Here is a 13,041-nt window from a genome sequence, read left to right as displayed (position 1 = left end):
CGTTGATCTGGGAGCGGGTGGGCACTCCATTCGCATGCACGGAAGTAGTAGTCGACCCGGCTGGGCGATACACATTAGTGCGCGGGCGACTTAATGGACAACACATATTACTAGGCTCATTGTACGCCCGAACGTTGAACAGTCGTCATTTCTTGCCCATCTGTCCACGGTGTTAGCACCGTATGCGGGTCTCCCCTGGCTCTTGGGCGGGGATTTTAACTCAGTCCTCGACGTACATCTTGACCGGTCCTTCCCGCCCCTCCGTAATACACAAGTGGTTTCAAACGCACGGGCTCTGAATGAATGGATATCGCGTTGGGCATTGGTTGATGTATGGCGTAGTATACACCATGATGATCGCATCTACTCGTACTATTCGGCAGTGCATGACCTCCATGTGCGTCTTGACAGAGTGGTGGGCTCCTACTCTTTGCTTCCCCTGTTAGAGCAGGCAGAATATCTAGGTCGGACGCACTCCGATCATAATGCTCTTAGACTGTGCCTCCGATGGAACCCAGGCCGTCCCCCAATCCCGACATGGCGCCTCCAATCGACGGCTCTGGAGGATGCAGAATTCCGTGCATCCTTGGGCACTGCGATAGAGCAGTTTTTTTACCTGAATGAGGGCACCACGAGCAGTGAATTGACAGAGTGGGATGCCCATAAGTCCACCATCAGGGGGCATTGTTTAGGCGCGACGTGGAATATCCGCAAGCAGCTTGCATTGTCGCTTGCTGTCTTGGAGTCTCGCCTACTCCCGTACGAGCGGCACGGGGAGGGCGGTGGTCGTGATTCGACCCGGCTGATGAGACTCCGGGCGCGCCTTGCCGAGCTGCTGGAGCGCTTGAGATGCCACAATCATGCGGCTCACTCGGCTTGTGCCCATGCCATGTCGGACAGGGCGGGGAGGTTGCTGGCCTGGCTGCTAAGGCAGGAGACTGATCACGCGCCGATAGGCGCTATACGCGGGCCTGACGGGTCACTTGTATACACGCAGTGGGAGATTCATCAGGCAATGACGGCACCCTACGCGTCTCTGTACCGCTCGACGGGACGCCGGCAGGCGCAAGATCTGGACCAGTTCCTGGAGGCTGCCTGTCTGCCCACGGTCCCAGATGAGTATCAGGAGTTGCTCGAGAGCCCTCTCACTGCGGATGAGATCGGAGAAGCGGTTGCCTCTATGGCTTCTGGGAAGGCGCCGGGCCCGGATTGGCTCCCGGCGGAATACTATAAAACCTATCGGTAATCACTGGTACCCAAATTGCACACCCTCTATCTGGCCGCCCTTGAGGAGCGTACCTTACCCGGCTCAATGCGGGAGGCCTATCGGATATCGCTGCTCAAACCCGGGCGGGATCCCACTCAGCTGGGGTCCTATCGCCCCCTTGCCCTGCTTAATACAAATAATAAAATTCAGGCTAAGGTACTGGCGGAGCGGCTGTAGCCAGCGGTGCCGGTGCTGGTACATGTTGACCAAAATGGCTTCGTGCCTAAACGCAGTACCTCACCTAATCTGCGGCGGTTCTTTCGAGTGGCATCTGACAGTATCCAACAATGGCCTAGGGCGGGCTGCCTGGTTTTAGACCTTGAAAAGGCCTTCGACTGCCTAGAATGGGGATACCTGGTGGCGGCCTTGTCGCACTACGGGTTGGGTCTTGGCTTCCTTTAACTGGCAGCCCTCCTGTATAAGGACCCCACAGTGAGAGTGAGAACCGGGCCAAACATATCTGATGCTATCCCTAATGGCTGCGGCACTAGGCAGGGGTGCCCGCTCTCACCCCTCCTGTTTGCGCTCGCAATAGAGCCTCTGGCGGCCACACTCCGCAGGGAGCTAGCTGACAGCATCAGGTATCGCTTTATGCAGATGACCTGCTGGTCTTTGTCAGGGATGTGGCTCACATCCCAGTTGACCTGGAGCGTATTCGGGTCTCCGGGTGAACGCTGCTAAGTCCTGCATATACGCGTTCCGAGCAGACACTCAAAACCAGAGTTAACATCTTCAGGGAGTGCAGGTACAATGGCGGCCGGACACCTTTCGGTATCTGGCTATCCAGATATATCGTCAGCCGGCGGATCTTGAGGAAGGCAACCTGGGCAGAGGGTTACTTCTCGGTTCATTGACCTGGGGTTCGTGGTGGCGAAACGGCTTCTCACCAAGCGTTGGAAGGCAGCTACCCCACCGCACACGCGGGCATGGCACGGTTCCTTTTTGGTGTGGGCTACAGCGGAGGGCACGGCCCTCCAGAGGGAGGAAACGCTAGGCCTCAGGAAGACACCCATTGCAGCTCAGTGGGAGGCGCTTCTACAGACCATGATGCGCTCCGATGCAGGCCCCGCAGAGGCGATACGTGGCGAGAGCGACATCCCGGGGGACATGGAGTTAGTTCGTCCATCCGAGTGCCATGGAGTACAGTAGCGTAGGCATAGCTAGATTGGCGGGGCACAAGAACAAGCGCGACACCGTATGTGCAGTAGCCAGTGTGGGATGAATGGGGCTGGGGGGTAGACCTACGGGACATGGACGAGCAATACTTGGACAATGGCCGGACTTTGCTGCTGTTGCTGTACTGGTTGGGCGTTAGCTGTTTGGCCCCTGTTGTTTTATGGTTTGCTCTCTGTTTATGGAGAAACCCTAGGAGAGAATGGGCGATGTATTAATATTCTTTCTTCGGGGGGGCCCCTCCCCCCTCCTGCGGTAGGATCTCAGAAACAGCTTTATAGTTGTAGTTGTTGCCACAGTTGTGAGGACCTCCATGGTGATAGGAGACCAGGAGGCGTCCCATTCTCCACAGCTCAATGTATGCCCGTCCGGGTGCATAGCTAAGGTATAAATGTTACTGCACGTTATGCTGTTTCTATATTGAGATATATGCCTTGTCAAAACCTCAATAAACAGATTTATAAATAAAATAAGTGGGATGTAATTTAGACGGAACCGTATCAAAATATACCGATGCGGAGGGTTTTGTACAAAGGACAAGTAAGACTGCTAATCATACTTCGTAGAAGGTAGCATATGGTACACACCTATAGTGCTTTTATCTTTAGTTGTTGCCCATCTATCCGCAGAGGCCTTCGCCAAAAAGATCTCTCTCAGCTTGGCCTTTGGGAAGCTGGCACACAACAACAGGGTATCAAACAGAACACGAAAGCTTACAAAGTAGTCTATATAATTCAGCCATTGTATCCTATGTGCATACTCCATTTTTAAACAATTTCTTAGCACCACTTGATTCATTTTAACACTATCTCTTTTCCTTATTGAATGCCATAATAATATGGGAGCCAATCTGATCGAATCTCCGAGGTATGGTAAACCCTGTTCACTATGACAAATATAGTTTGTGCAGCTACGGGGCACTGATAGTAATCTTTTACAAAATGTATCCTCCATGATGCAAACGGACACATTAACTATATTATTAAAAACATTTGTCAATAGTGGACCCCACAGCGACTTCTTGTCTCAAAAACATATCAACAGGGACCCCGTCCGGGACAGGGGTCTTCAAGGACCACGACTGCGCCAAGGCTTGTTCTACTTCTATTACTTCAAAAATCAGATAGGAATTATTTTCCAACGTCAAGTTACAAATACGGTTTATAGACTCTTAGTTGTGAAAAATACCTTGGAAGTGCACGACCCATCCATCTTTCTCAATATGCACATCTAACAAGGGCTCCCACACATCTTTTATGAATGGGGACTTCACTACCTTCCAGAACCCTCGACTATCCTTTCAGATGCTTGCATTAAATCCACCCATTTTCCTCTCCTAAATGTTTTAATCTACTTCTGCTTGCTTCTTTATATCTGGCACGTAAGGCCCGTACAAGCAGGACATCTATGGGGACCATACTCAAAGCTTTGTGCAAACTAGGTAGAGCTTTTGTGGCATTTGTGTCAAGCCACCACACTTGCGTGCGCTCACTACTTCGTGATGGGCGGGTTAGCTGTTGGTTAATTCCAGCCAAAATGTCCTCAAACGCCCCACACATCTGCTCTGGGGAGGCACGGTCATCCAAACAGGTCATAAACTCAAGATATTTACGTTACTATTGTTAATAAGTCAGCCTTGTCTACTTTGTCCCACTTTAATATATATCTCTCAGTGTTTCTAAGACTACTATGTAGTCAACTGTGGACTCCTTATCTGCACTCTCTCTTATCCATTACTCCAGTAAGCAGGTTTATCCTATTACTAATCCATAAATTCCATGTAATCAAAAGTCTATTTACTGCATTTCCATAAGAGTTATGACTAAAGTGGTGCTACTATTCTAAAACTTCTGATATTAAAATCTCCCATCCAAAAAACATTTCAAAGGTTTAGGATACTGTTCACTTATATAATTAATTATCCGTGATTATTGTAATAATTTATAATTACCAAATCCTAATCTCCTTGGCCTTCCCATACCAAGTAATGGAAATATGGTGAATCACTAACAAATGTAAACATTTTAATCCTGAGGGTATTCGCTATCAGAGTCAGTATTCCCCCTTTTGCCCTACCGGCACTAGAGGGGAGTGTCGGAGTTTGATAGGCTCAAAAGCCATCCAGGAATATGGGGCCCACCTCCAATGTTTACTGGAGGCATATAATATCATGTTTTATTATCTTTTCTATCTAATCTTCATCATCTTTCGTACATCTATAGCCTATGTTCCAGGTCATCATCTTGGCTAGTTTTGGCCCCCTTATCTCTTTATTAGGCACCCCTTTTACTAATGACTTACATTCCCCACCCTGGACAGTCTTGTTTTCCGTCTTGGGCAGTCAATAACATTCCTCTAAGCTCTCCAACTGAGCAAACATATTTCTGGTATGAATTCCAATGAATCCTCTCACGTAGGTATAAACACGGGGGAGCCATACTACTTGCAATCCCTACCTGAGACTTGCATATATCGTGTGGCTTATAGAACAAACCTAAAGGTGGAGTATAAATCTGGGATCCTATGGATGGCGCACTAGGTAGTTGGACTAACAAATCTCCTACTACCCCCTGGCTATCAAAGTTTACCACAATACAAACACCAGAAATAGTTTTCACAGCAATTCCAACTCACGAGGTTCTCCTTGCCATAAGGATATGCCTCTGTAAATACGAGCCCATTCAAGCAAACTTGGTCAATCAATAAAGCACTTTGTACATTAGTTGCTCAGTTGACTCGGGTTGTGACTTCCTTAACTCCACCACATTGACCACGATGATAACGGTCGGGCATGCTGCAGGTGGGAGACTTCGTATCGACCATTCCCCCCCCCCACCCCAGAGGCACGTCTTTCTCTTGCCCACTCCTTCCACTCTTTTATCCCTGCACATACCAGCTGGGTTAGCCTTGGTATGGATGGATGTGTACGGTGATGACATATTAAGGTTCGAAATTTGAGTGGACGTAGGAAGGGGTTGGTTTAAAGTGGGCAGCATATAAAGGGTGCATATGAGGGTACATACCCAGATACCTCCCTCTTGAAACTCCATCTTGCTGCCTGGTGCGTATTCATTGCAACGAAGATGTAAGCTGGGCTCCCACTCTCCTACCCCCGTCCCGGTCTTGGCACCATTAACTGGAGTTGGCTCATATGGCTTCGTGTGTGGATTAAAAAACTAGGAACAATAGTAGGCCCATATATCTGCTTTAACCCACCCTGCTCAATTAGTTGCACTAACGCTGTTCTAGATTTTCCAGATGAATTATCAAGGGCTGAACCAGGGCTGACAAAGCACATTCCAAATCTAAATATAATTCATCCACATTTACAATAGGAGAACCCTGGATTTGGGACTGGGACAAAGTTCCAATTACAGTCCCTTTCTTTAGTAGGCTGTTGCTCCCTAGGAACTCCTCTTTTCCTTTTTGCTGGTGCCTCCATCTGGGATGTTATTTTACAGCACTATCACACTGCACTGGATGGGTGGCAGGTGAGCAAGGAAGGGGGTCCCAGGGTGAGTCACTAATTTCCGATCTCACTGGGCTTTTGCTAATGATCTCTCCACTTCTTACCTCTTCTAGAGATAATCTTCGTTCAGTGAAAACAATTTGTTAAGACATTTGCTGCCTTCACAAGGAATGGATCTAAGGTGGTAATAATTTCCCGACCTGGCTCTAATTGATTTGTCTTCCTTTTTCCCGTTGCAGGTAAAGCATGGTCATCAAATCCACTGACGTTAAAGGGAGGGGCCAAGCCTAGCCTCTTCCGGGCTCCGACGCGTCGAGATGCCCCCAGGGAATGTTGGGAGTTGGAGTCTTTCCCAACAGTGAGGGCAGTTCTTGATGTCACAGCTTTTCCCCTGACAGTAAGGAACAAGCGGCTACCCTCTTCCTCAATGAGCTTTAGATTTCACCCAATCCTTAGCCCAAAAAAAACACTAATTTGGGACCCAGAAAAAAAGAGTTCTGCAGAACAAACTGGAAACTCGGGAGAGAGATCATCTTAAGCACAACTGTGAGGAGGTGGAAACCACATCAGTGCTGGATCTGTACCTTGAAATAAAGAAGTACGCTATTTCAATTCGATTGCCAAAAATACAAACCTCAAGTATCTAAAGTCATCGCGTACTATCCTGTGATTTGGTCCAGCTGCTCTAGAAACCAGCATGAAGTCCAAACCCACGGAAGGTGCAGCGCAACCTGTGAATATCGTGTGTAGGATCCGCAACATGCAAGCGAATGTTACCATCTCAGAAAACATATGATCCATGTAGAGTAGCTTGATTACAGTCTAAACTTTATTTATGCCTTCTCCGCCATGCTCTACTGGGCATACTAGGGGTTTGTACCCATCTGGTTTTCTCCTCTGGAGGCACATATACTTTAATCAATTACATATAATCAATGTCAATGAGATACAAACATGGATTACTACTATGTCATAAGAATTCAATAAATTGAGGTCCAAAGCTGTTTGGCAGAGACTGGAGTTTTGGAGAATCTGAACTAGGAGGACAAACTACCTCATCCAAGGGAAGGGCTACCATGGCCAGTTTTAAATCTCACTCAAACTTCTTCACAGAGTGTACCACAGCGAGCCCAGATTGTATGCAAAGGGAAAAGTGCATGACGAAATGGGTCTCAGAGGTTGAATAATGGAGGGTACCCATGTACATACAGACTGTGTACCTAGGAATTCTGATCAAGCATCAGAAAAATCTTCTCCTAGGTGCCCGCCCTGAAGCTGGATCTAGCAGCTAAAAACTATTGTTTTGGAGGTTTGTGTAAGGCAAGAGGTACTGAGACATTTTAAATTGCTGTCCTCTTATGGGTTGTCAAAGGCTTATAGGGACATGCAACTGAAGTTTGGCAAAGGGTCTGCATCAACAATGAGAACTTTGTTAACTGATATGGATATCTTTTTGACAGGAGACTGAGATCTACAAGGTCCAGAGATCCTATTAGAAATCTGTGAAGATCTTTGGCTCACAGTTGTAGTACCGATCTGGGGTTAGTACATGCATATGTTTGTAGAATAGTGTAACTGGAAGTGGCTAAGAATTAATTTATTCATGTTGAAGTTCAATGACGGCAAATTTGGAGTCCATCCATTTCCATTGTGATTACATAGCGAGCTAGAACATCAATATTATTTGTTGTGTTTGGTTCCAAGAACTTTTTAAACTATCCATCTATAAAATATTGAATATACAAGTATAGTTGAAGAATCTGGCTGGACTGATCCCATGGGGAACAGGGTCAAGAATGATTTGCATATGGGTAGGTCTAAACTGGAATGGCGTGGCATGCAAACAATCATGTATTTAACCCAGGTCTGTGACTCGGGGAGAATGTTTGATTAACTCAGCATTCTGTCCATCATCCCTTCTTTCTGCATTTGTCGCCCTAAGAGGGAAGGGTATGCCCAGATGTGGGTCCCATGCTCGCTACGCCACCAGATTCAAGCTAGCCTGGCTGATGATTACAGGCGTTACCCCGAAACCGGTAGCAGGATGCTTGTTTCTGGTCCAGGAAAGACCTGGCCTGGCATTTCGGGCTGGACTGTTCCCATAGGGAATAGGGTCAAGACTGATTTGCATATGGCTGGGTCTAAACTGGAATGGTGTGGCGTGCAAAAAAATGATGGATTTAACCCAGATCTGTGACTCAGGGATAATGTTTGATTAACTCAGCATTCCTTCCATCATCTGTTCTTTTTGCATCCTGCAACATTCAGCACGCCATGCACTCGTTCACTTTTCAAGCAGCGCAGGACAATGACGGCCGCTTCTTTGAAATGAACTAGGTCTTGCATTTACAAGAGTTTGAGCTATTGGCATTTCAAATGACAACGCCTTTTATTTATGTGTTAATTATCAAAACCGATAAACGGCATTGTCATTTACAATGCCAATAGCTTAAACTATTGAAAATGCGATACCTAATGTGAATTTTGGTACAAACCTGACCGAAGTCGCCTGAAACATGTTTGTTTGGAAATGTCAAAACAGGGAAGGCGAGGGCAAGAGAGACTTACATTCTGTAGTGCCAGAACAGATTTTTTAAAAATCTTCTTTAGATGCTAATGATAGACCTTTGGGGTCTCATTATTTAATCCCCATCCTTTCACTCAGCGTATCTGCTAAGTGTTCCCAAACTAGGACTCCGTTGAGAGACGAATCAGGCTATGACCTCACCCTACATACGATTGTGAAAAGAGGAGCATTCTGGATGTAATAATTAGGGTACCATCTTAGAATGTTGCTGGTTTAAAGAAGAAATTGCATTACAGAGACTGGGTTTCTTCTATTTAACAGGTCACAGATACCTGATCAACCAGAAATTTGGCTAGCTGACCTAACCACCTTGATGGCTACTAACCTTTTCTTTTGTGGGCACCCATCTAGTAGCTTACTGACCATTATCTCCTTTTACCCCCCTGCACTTTCTCCCTTTTTTAATCCAACCACAGGAATTCTATGACTATTGAACAGAGGTTTGAGGGTGGATTTAACTCCTACTATTAGGCTATTATGGCAAACATTTCATCATAAAGAAGGGGCATTCAGAGTTCCTTCTCAAAGACACTGCCCTAGGTAAGGGGATTGTAGAAAATCTGCCTGTTTTTGCGAGGCCATCCCGAGTTTTCACCATTTGATAACTATATTTTTTGCTGGTTTTTGCACTGTGCACTTTACTCCTCCTAACGTGAGGTAAAGTGCCTTTGCTCCCATTTTTAAAATTGGCACGATCCTAATTGGTAAATGTACGAAAATGGGCTATTAGTTGGGCAGGAAGTGAGGGCCTGCACAAGTAATAGGTTTTCCCCCCTACTAGGAACCAACACATTGTAGCACTCAACTTTCTCAGAGTAGTGAACCCAGAGCATTCCAAGGTCTACTCAATTCAATTCAAAAATGCTTTATTCGGTATGTACAAGTACAACCATATAGCAACATACATCAAAACAGTAAAGAATCAAATTTATGAAAGTTAAAAAATGAGACATTTAAAATTACATCACTATCCACGCCAATATTGTTAAATCAATAAAGTATATCACTTTATGTACATAGTTAAATTTAATCATTAAGTACATTTTAGTAATAGTTATTAGGGGGGGAGTTAATTCAGATTAGACTTTTTAGCAACAGTTTGTTTGTAATAAAAATTTGTGCAAATGCCAGTACCAAAAATAAATGCACAACAAACAATGTAACTTAACAGTAAATCACCAATAATCATAAAATGTAATAGCCAACGGGTGAACGGGGATAATGAAGGGAGGGAATCATATAATAATTGATTTCCTGTGCCAGGTACATTTTAAAATGTAGGTGGCCACGCGATAGCACACATTCGGGGAAGCCAAATCAAACAACAATTGTATTGCGGCTCTTGTATTGTATGTCTTATATTCTAAAAATAATTGCTTCAAATAAAACTTTCTAAAACCAGTATAAAAATTACAAAAGAGTAAAAAGTGGCAGATGCTCTGTTTAGATTTCCCATCGCATGGGCACAGACATGACCCGGGTTTTTTTACGGTTGGGAAAGCCACCAAATGGTGGACTATTCCCAGCCTCAGGCGTGCTAGAACGAAGCGATGAGAATTAATACTAACAAATGTAAGATAGAGTGGAAGTCTTGTACTAAGGTTGTACTCCAAGTGTAATTTGAATGTACTTTGCATTGCATATTCCTTCGTTCTGGTCCCTTTTGCATGGTCCAAATAGGTGGTTTTAAGGTTACGCTTTGTTAAAACCGATGTTGTTAAGATATCTTTAAAAATATCCTGGCCAAAGAGAGTCTTGTACCAGGAGTAAATATGTTCTAGCCAGGGGATTTTCGAGTGTCGATCTAGTTTAATACAGTCCAAAATTACTTCCTGGGTAAACCTAGTTTCTTCTTTAGCCCATATGGACCGCCATAGGGACAAGGGACGCAATGCAATCAGATCTGCGGCATAATTTAAGCCTAGCTCTCTGTGGGTAATCTCGTTTGAGGCAGAAGCGGGGAGGCATAATAATCGTTTCAGGTACTTGTTTTCCTCTTGCTGGATGGACTGGGCAATCTGACGATTATATCCCCATATCCCTGCTCCATACAAGGCAGAGGACATACACCTTGAATTATAGATAGAAATCATTTCTCGGATTCTACGACCCCCCAATTTGGAGGCAAATCTGAAGATGCAATTTGTATTTCTAGTCATCTTCAGACCAACACAGGATTGCTCGTTTACCCATCTCCCATCACCTGAAAAGGTAATACCTAAATAGCAGAAATGTCGGACTGCCTCAAGTTTATCCCCATCTAAAAAGAATGACTTGTTTTTCATTATTTTCTTACCACAAGTCATAGTCATAGTCTTACCCTTGTTAATTTTAAGCTTTCTGCCCTGAATAAAAATATGAAACTTCTCAATTAACTTTTGCAACCCATTCGCGGTCCTGGAAATCAGGACCGCGTCGTCCGCATATAATAGGACGGGTATTTGCTTTCCATTGATGATGGGAGCATCAGCATAAGATTCTTGTAAAAATTGATCAACCTGATTAATAAAAAGGGAGAATAAAAGGGGGGCAAGCACGCACCCTTGTCGGATCCCTCTACCAATTTTAAAAAGAGGGGTGCATTCACCATTTGTTCCAAATCTAACCTTACTTGAAAGATTACTATACATTCTAGCCAAGAGGTGGATGATTTCAGGTGGTGCACCCATGTCAAGTAGTACTGGCCAGAGCAGTGCGTGTTCCACTAAATCAAATGCAGAACTTAGATCGGCGAAGCACATAAACAAATTCCCCTCCTTGGCTTTAGTGTACTTGCCGATGATAAGTTCGAGGTTCACGCACTGCTCCATAGTTCCCAGACCCCTTCGGAACCCAAATTGGATAGGCGAAAGAACATTATTGTCCTCAGCCCAGGTCTCTAGTCTCACCAAAAGGATACGACTCAAAATCTTTAACGACGAGTCTAAAAGTGAAATTGGGCGATAATTTCGTGCTTCAGCCCTAGAACCCTTTTTAAAAAGTGGTACTAAGATGGATTGACCCCATGAGGTTGGTAACTCGTCCTCAATTGCAGCATTAAAATAACGGGTTAAAATTGGGGCCCATAGAGCAATCTCAGATTTGAAAAAGTCCACGGGAACCCCATCTGGACCCGGGGCTTTCCCCCCCTTACTCTTTTCGATTGCCACGGTCACCTCGCTTAGTGTCACCGAGAACAGTAATTTCTCCCATTTAAAACAGGTTGAAATATCAATTAAGACATTAGAATTAAGAACGGAAGTAAAATCAGAGATAAGATCAGAATTAAAAATCCCAGTGAAATGAGCTATCCAGGCCTGACAACTGACATGCGAGGTTAGTTCAGGGACGTTGTCATTCTTCAAGAATGGACTATTTACGGTGTCCCAGAAAAGTTTATGATCTTTGGTATCTGCAGCCAGATCTAGTTTTTCCCATGCCGCATCCTGCAATTCCTTCTTCCTAATGGAAAGTACAGTTTTATAATTATGGCGCTCTTCCCTGATCTTACAAACATCTCTTGGTGTGGCATCAAGTGAAGTTTTTAACCTTTTTAATGACTGAGCACAATGGTCATCAAACCACACCGCCCTAACTTTCCTTGAATTCCGAGGTTTGTATGTCAGGGATTTCTCAATAGTTTTTGTAATAGTTAGGAATTTGGATAACAGAATTCGTGGGCATGGGTCCAGCAATAGGCAATATTCGACCTCTCCATAACAGTTTGTAATCACATTGGCAACAAGTTTAGTGGGGTCAACTTTTATCCATTTCACTCTCATCCCATTCGGTCTTTCTGCAACAGTATCCTGAATTGGTTGACCAAAGGTATTCCTTTTGATACCCCAACCCAATAGTTCAACGGTTACACTGTTGTGATCACTGACCTTTTGTTCAATCACCCAAACATTGATATAAGCTACAGAGCAAGATATCATAATATGATCAATAAATGTTTGGCTGTTCCTCCCATGGAATGTCGGACATATAACATTGTTTTTGTTCCTATTACATTCTAGGAGGTCCAGGTCATATTTGGCCAATAGGTTATTCAGAGCACTACCATAGTTGTTGTGCGGGAAATGATTATATACACATGATGTTTCCTTTCCCGAGTACTCCTCCCTATGGCCACAAGCCCCCTTGAGTGCATAGGTACATGATTTAATGTTAAAATCTCCCACCCATACAATGGCAGCAGGCTTGGGTGTACTCAATAAAAAGGCATCAATGGCCTGCTCTATGTCAGAAATAAACTTTCCCTGTTTGTGCCCGGCAATGTTATTATAAAAATTCACTATTATTAGGTCTCTATATCCGCTATGGACCATACGCAGAACCGAGGCATGTTCACCTAGAACTACATGCCCACTAGCACAGAACTCAGTTAGTGCAGTGGATATCAGGGTCACGAGTCCACCCTTGGCTCGACCAGCTTGGGATGCCACAGCCTGCACGTTAAAGGAAGTATAGCCCTCAACATGTACTTCAGCCCTATCCCAAGTTTCTTGCAGGCAAATAATATCATAACCTTGTTTAATAAAGTCAGCCCATATGGGGGTGTTT

General features: G+C 44.8%; 1 protein-coding gene across 3 annotated transcripts in view; it reads right to left on the bottom strand.

The window, feature by feature from the left end:
• ANXA7 (annexin A7) overlaps nucleotides 1-13,041 on the bottom strand; it is a 490,249-nt gene that overhangs the window by 403,041 nt on the left and 74,167 nt on the right. The window lies entirely within an intron of this gene.

Source organism: Triturus cristatus, chromosome 1_2 (assembly GCF_964204655.1).
Source record: "Triturus cristatus chromosome 1_2, aTriCri1.1, whole genome shotgun sequence".
Lineage (NCBI taxonomy): Eukaryota > Metazoa > Chordata > Amphibia > Caudata > Salamandridae > Triturus > Triturus cristatus.
This window is presented reverse-complemented; position numbering and strand designations above follow the sequence as displayed.